The sequence below is a fragment of the Octodon degus genome, unplaced genomic scaffold, assembly GCF_000260255.1.
Source record: "Octodon degus isolate 3935 unplaced genomic scaffold, OctDeg1.0 scaffold00388, whole genome shotgun sequence".
NCBI classification, from domain to species: domain Eukaryota; kingdom Metazoa; phylum Chordata; class Mammalia; order Rodentia; family Octodontidae; genus Octodon; species Octodon degus.
In genome coordinates, this window is record NW_004524964.1 from 325,995 (window position 1) to 332,958 (window position 6,964).

Below are 6,964 nucleotides of genomic sequence, written 5' to 3' on the forward strand. Positions count from 1 at the left end.
GTCTGAGACTCTTACATAACAGTCAGGGTCAAAATCTTAGCTCACAAATTAATTTCATATACATTATACTTTACATGAAAACTTAAAATCATAATGAAAGAGAAAGACAGCAGTGTAGGTTTATGCTTATGCTTAAGGAAGGGTGCAGAATAGTGTACAGGTGTGACTACCAAGGCAGTAGTCTAGAGTAATGGAAATGAAAAGGTACAAAATGTAGCAAACTCTATTCCCATTCTCCTCTCCTGTTCTTGCCCTGAATGGCTTTCACTGCCTCATTCTCCACCTTCTTTCTCTTCTTCCTGGTCCCCTGCTCCTTCTACTTCTGCTTCTCCTGAGCTCTCCCAGTACTTATGACTGCTGACATGGATGCAGTACTGAACTTCTTACCTATAATTTATATTTTACTTTCTGTGGAAAACAAGCAGTTGCTGAAGCTATGCTTGAACTGGGGACGCTGATTCCACCCACAGTGCAGGTACTGCAGGAGCACTCCACCGCAGGCATTTTTCACGTTACACTTGGTATCTCTGTGGCTTTGAACATGAGCAAGCACATTTCCATTGTGTCACAAGGCAGAATCTAAGGCCCTGAGCATCTCATGACCAATTCTAGGGGAATGTAGATAATTTTTCTTGTCCTGCTTCAGGGAAAGTTTGAGAAAGAATATCACAAAAAGGAAACATTTTCTATAACTTTTAACTAAATGGATGTTAAATTTATGAAAATTGAACATAATTAATGGGAGCAGTGCTAGTCAGTGAAGAATTAGCAGGTGAGTTTGATTTATAATGCGTTTTTCAAAACTTTGAAGTCTACTTTACTAACATAACTCAGTCTGACACACAACTGTCACCTGGAATGAGAAGACCGTGAGCACTGCTCCATATGTTAGATGTGCGCTGGCCTCTTGACATAGAATCGTGTACCACTGACCTGGAGATGCTGCTGCTGTAAACCCTACCCAAAAGGCAATACCTAAGCATGTTGGTGTAAGAAGCACATTAGGCAAACATTTAATCATTATTAGGCTTTATTCTTAAGTAAATCTTTAAAGTGTAGTGCTATCTGAAAGTGAACGTAATACATAATGCAGATAAAGATGTCAATATTAAAACAAAAAAGTATAGATGACAAAGAAAGTGAGAGACAGACTTGAAGGTAGTATAAAAGAGGTAATATATTGGACTGTCACCCTGACTTCAGCCTGCCGTCTTAGGAGGAGGATTGAATCTGTGCAGGCACACGAGGAAAAAGGCTCCAGAGACCTGTGTGAAGAAACACACCACTGAACTGGAGCAGTAAAAGCTGTGAGCTGCAACTGCTGCTGAGCGGCCCCAGTCCAAGCGTCTGTCCTGCTCCCTAGAGGAGTATTAGGGCAGATGACACTACAGAGAAGGGGCAGCTACACAAGAGGCTCGCGCAGCTGTGGGACGGCTTCTTCCCAGGGATCAGGGCGACTGGGAGAGCAGCAAGCTCTTCAGTCACTCTAAGCTTGCCTTCCAGCTTTACTTAAAGTCCAAGAGATCACACCACAGCCCATGTCAGCTTACGGAGCATGACACAACATGGAGAAAGATGGCTTCAATAGACTTCATAGACAGGAAAAGTTTTCCTTAAAATATGTTTTACCTTGAAACAAAGGCACCTGTTTTTAAAGCTCATATCTGTTGTAGTGACAATTTTTCTTTACTTTGTCCTAAGAAGAATCTTAAATGAACTGTGAAAGAGGATTTCTCTCAGTGTTTTGAACATATATGTATCAATTTTTATTTTATTATTGTTTACAGTGTACCTATTTTGAAAATGACAGCACATTTAGAAAAGTGCAGTTGCAATTTACAGTTAACATTGTAATGGCGCCTGTGAAGCAGGGATGATGTTGTATATCTTAACACTCCTAATATTGCTCCGAGCCAATGTATAGATATGTGGTAGGAAAAGGTAGGAGAACACTCTGGGCGCAGACAACAGAATCCTAAGTCGAGGGCTCACTAGGCTAACACGGGCCTTCTGGAAAGACGCAGCACCAACGCAGGCTACGTCATAATTATAAGAAGGCTGGGATCTCTATGGTGACTGCTGTCATTACGATCACAAAGTTGGTAGAAAGAGCACACATAGAGGCATGATGTGTCACGGAAGAGACGCAAACAATTACATGGTCAACCACTGTTGGTTTTCTTTCATATATTTGTTAGTTCTTTCTTTTTTTTCCTTTTATTCTTTCTTTCTTGCTTGCTTGCTTTCTTTTTTTATTCAGAACCAGGGATTGAACTCAGGCCCTTTCACTTGCCAGGAAAGCACTTATTCTACTGAGCCATCTCCCGGCCCCTGTGTTTCTTTGTTATTGGTAAATAAATGTAGCTTTTACTCATGCCACATCTCTTACAACTCTAATCAAATAACTGACACAATACATCAGAGACTGAATGGAAAGCAAAATGAAGGAAACATGCATTCGTCCTCTTTCTCTCATGAAACTGTGCTTACTTTCCCCCAGGAAGAGGCTTTGACCACTGCAGACAGTGCTCTTCTCCAGTCTCTTGGTGTCAGATTGTAATCCCCTCCCCTCGGGGCTGACTTCTGCATTGCCTCCCTCCGACGCACTTGTGCGCGGCCCTGCAGGGACAGATGCACGGGCGCACCACCGTTCCATCCTGAGCTGGGAAGTGGATGAGGCTCTGAGGGTTCAGGGAGAGATCGCTTCCTGTGCAGAGGACACTCTTTACATTCCTGCATGAATTTGCTCTGGTCACGTTAGCGTTTACCAGAAGAGAACGTGACTCATGTCACTCACGGCTCAGAGGAGAAATGTGATCAGAGACATGCAGGGAAGGTGACAAGTCCAGGCAGCTCTTGGGACGACAGCTCTGCTTCAGTGATGTGCTCCTCCTCACAAGGTCAGAAAATTCTCCTTAATAATCATGGAGGTTCTCAGGTGTGTCTGCTGCTCAAAAGGGGAAACAAATGACTTCTCTGTCCTGAGGTCATCTTAGACTATCAAGGGAGAAAAATCATATTATTTTGTAATTTGATAGAAGAGTTTTACAAAGCAATCCTACTTTGAATGTGATCAGTACTAATAAAATGTTAGGTAGTGTTTGAAATACTCAAGGAAACATGGGAAGTTGTACATTTGGGATGAGCCTAGAAGCAGTGCACATGAGGAGAACTTCCTGGGTTGCAGCAAGGCCTCTCAGCTTACTTAGTTAGCAGTTTTTCTGTTGCAATGGGCTGATGCAGGTTTTGAGAACAGTAAGCACCTACATACACAGGAAAGGCCTCCTCTCGCTATTAAAACTGCAACATCAATTTTTGGAATCTCAGGGGCGTAGGTCCAAAAATGATGCAATAGATATATCAAAAACCCAACCTACAGATATCCATTGTGTAAAAATTGTCTCTCCAAAAGTTGCAATACAAATTTTAAGGAATAAAGGGAGGTAATTGTAAAATATCTTACTGAGTGAAAGTCGGTTCATGGTACAATCAGAAGAGGAACTGGGAACTTGGGGTTGCCAACAGCCCACTGCACAAGGTAAATATTAGACAGCAAAACCAGGAGGCAGATGCACAACCACATGGTGGTAAAATGTGGAGGAAAATGTGATCAACCAGTAAGGCTACAAAAGCACATGCTGAGTTCACATTGATCCCGTAGTGGAGAGTCCCACAGGAAGGGTTCGCGGAGTGGCCCTGAGTGCTTGTGGAGGGGACTCAGCGTGCTTTCCTCTCCCTGGTGACTGGCATCTGTCAAGCCCTCATTCACCCAGGTAGTATTGATTATAGTATATGTTTTCTTCTCTGAGCTAGACAGGTGGAGAAAGTTCATGTTACCTTCAGGACTGGCCTTAAAGAATGTGCCTCCAGCCACCGTTGTAACATGTTTGTAGCTCCTGCCTTGGCTCCTTCCAGGGCCTAACTCTGTCGGATTGCTTCAAGTAGTTCAACCTAACATAGCTGCCTATAGTCAGGAGTTAAAATGAAATCATTCAGTAGGGAGACTCTTCCCCCATTTCTGTACCCAGTGGGTAGAACAACCCTTCCACTGGAAGGCCACCCGGAGTAAGGAGTGAGACCCAGGCTCAGACCATGAGTGGAAGGCCGCCCAGGATTCCGTGTTCTAGCATTGCCTGACGCATGTGTATGCACGGAATCTAATCATTCTGCTTCACTCTGCAGTTTCTTGTCTGTCATTTGGGAAGTCAGTAACTTGCCTTTCCTCACAAAATATTTCCCTGAGACACTGGACTTCCCTGCTACTATAATCATCAAGGTGTCACCATTACAGCCCAGTCTTACCTAATAGTGAAAAACGTGAGTGGGTCTTGCATGAAGTTATTGTAAACTTGTGGGCCCACCTGCACTTGCATCCACCACTGAGCTCTGCTCCATAGAGACTCCCCCAGTGAATCTTGGCCTCTTAACAGCTGCCCAGGGTCCCAGAGCCAGAGCTAAAGTGGGCCCTGCAGACCCAAGCTCTTGAGTATCTGTCTGATCCAGCTGGGGCAGATCAAAAGCCAAGGCCATTGTGGGAAATGGTAGGGGAGTTATAAGTCAATCTCAGGGAAGAAAAGCTCAGAAGCAAAGTGATTTCTTCTTCACCTTTCCCCTCAGTTTATACAGAGCTTGTGCTGCTGCATTTGTGTAGATTATCGACCATGAGGGTCCATGAGCATTTGACAAGCCTTCAGTTTTAGGGGTAGACCCTCTAGCCAGGTGAGAAACTATTTAAGTACATCACTGGATAAAACCAACACTTCTAAGGGAAAAATAATGTTTTCTTTTGGAGATTTTCTATCCTCCAGTCATGTTCATATTCACTCTAGAGTTTTAATCAAATGCTGTACACAGCCTGATCCTGGGCTCCAGCAGCAGCAGAAGAGCAGAGCTCAGAAGCTGTGTCCTGTTCATCATCTCAGCACCCAGAAAAATTGATAGCATCTTCTCCTCCAGGTGAATGCTGTGCAGCAGACACCAGTGGGTAACACTGCAACCCTCTGTGTCCCACACGTGTTGCACAGTAGAAAAGCATGCAGAACTTTGTAAGCCTCTTATCCATAGGCAGACACACAATCACATACTCTGTATCATTCTCTTAAACATATGAAAAAAATTATAGAGACACCATGATATTATTGAAGATTAATTTATTTGAAAGGAACATTACCTCACACTTGTGATGGGATATAATCTAGATTATCATCTGCCACACTAAAAGGATATACTTTTCTCCAAATGGAAGGAGTGGATCAGAATGTTTTGGATCATCTTAGAAGGTAGACTAGGACCAAAATAGCAATGAAAGGTATTGCATTCTGTAATGTTCTTCAGAATAAGATTTATGAGGAGTTTCACTACCATGCCTCCTATGGAAAAGGAAGCATGACAATGTGGGATCCTAGAAAACCAATCAAGATCCTGAATACCAGAGCCATTGAAGATTACCCAGTTTTAGATATCATTAAAACCAGGATTCCCGCCAGACCTGAGCCAGAAACAGCTGGCTAAGTCCAGACTCTGTAGAGCTCCACCTGAACTTCAGTACGTGTGAAGGTTATAACTACAGAAAAGATCTACAACAAAGGGCAGAAGACAGTGCTACACAAAATGACGAGAAGGAACAAAATGCAACCTCAGAACCCAAGCCCACCCATAACAAGTGCAGAGGACACTAACACAGAACAAATTGGAAATCACACAGCTGAAAGCAATGAATCAACAGCTTCTGAAATAAAACAGCTGCAGAAAGATATAGAAGACCTCAGATTGGAAATGAAAAAAGAAATCCCTGAATTAATAACATCTGCACTAAAGAATCAAATGCAGAAACATATGGAAGCAACCCAGTGCCCACCCAGATCAAGTGCGGAGGACACTAGCTCGGCTCAAATGCATGAATCAAGAGTGTCAAAAGTAAATAAGCAATAGCAGAAAGATATAGAGGAAATCAGAGAGCAATTCCTTTCTGAAATAAAAACAGAACTCTCAGAACTCATATCAGATGAAGTCAAGAGGCAACTACACAATCATAGGCAGGAAACCCAATCTGAAAAAACACTGCACTAAAAGAATTTCTAACTGCTTCTAAAGAAGATATTGATAAAAAAAAAATAGAAGAGATTAGAAAAATGATGGATTCCCTGAATGAGAAATTCAGGAAAGAAATAGATCACATGAAGCAGAGTCAAAGAGATACAGAGAAAATTAAACTCTCAATCACAAGCTTGCAAAATCGTTTAAGTGAATGTGAAGACAGAGTTTCAGATCTTGAAGATGCTGGTGTAGCTAGTGAAAAGGTAAGAAAGGATCTCTTAATAACAACGAGGATGCAGGAAAGAATAATCCATCACCTGCAAGACGATGCAAAGATAAACAATGAGAGACTAATAGGCATCAATGAGAAAGAAGGAGTCAACACAAATGACATTAAAAAACTATGGGCAGAAGTAATAGCAGAAAACATCCGAAATATGAGGAAATAATCTGACATTCAGGTAACTAAAGCATGCAGAATGCCAAAGAACCTCAACCCAATAAAAAACACACCAAGACATATAATAGTCAAGATCCCAGAAATTCAGCACAAGAATAATCTACTGAAAGCCACTAGAGAAAAGAAACATCACATTCAAAGGAAAACCCAACAGAATTATGGCCAACATCTTTTCACATACCATGCAGTCAAGAAGAGCATGGAGCAGAGTACTTCAGGTTCTCTATGAAAACAAATTCCAGCCCAGACTACTATACCCTGCAAAACTCTCTTTCAAGTTTCATGGAGAAGTGAAATACTTCCATGACAAACAACACCTAAAAAGTTTCGCGAGGACAAAGACAACATTACACAGGATACTGAAAGATGTTCTAGAGAGGGACCAAAATGATCAGAACACCACGAATGAGATAAGAAGCAACCAGCTAAATAGGGTAAGCAATTAAACACAGGAGAAAAAGGAGTAAA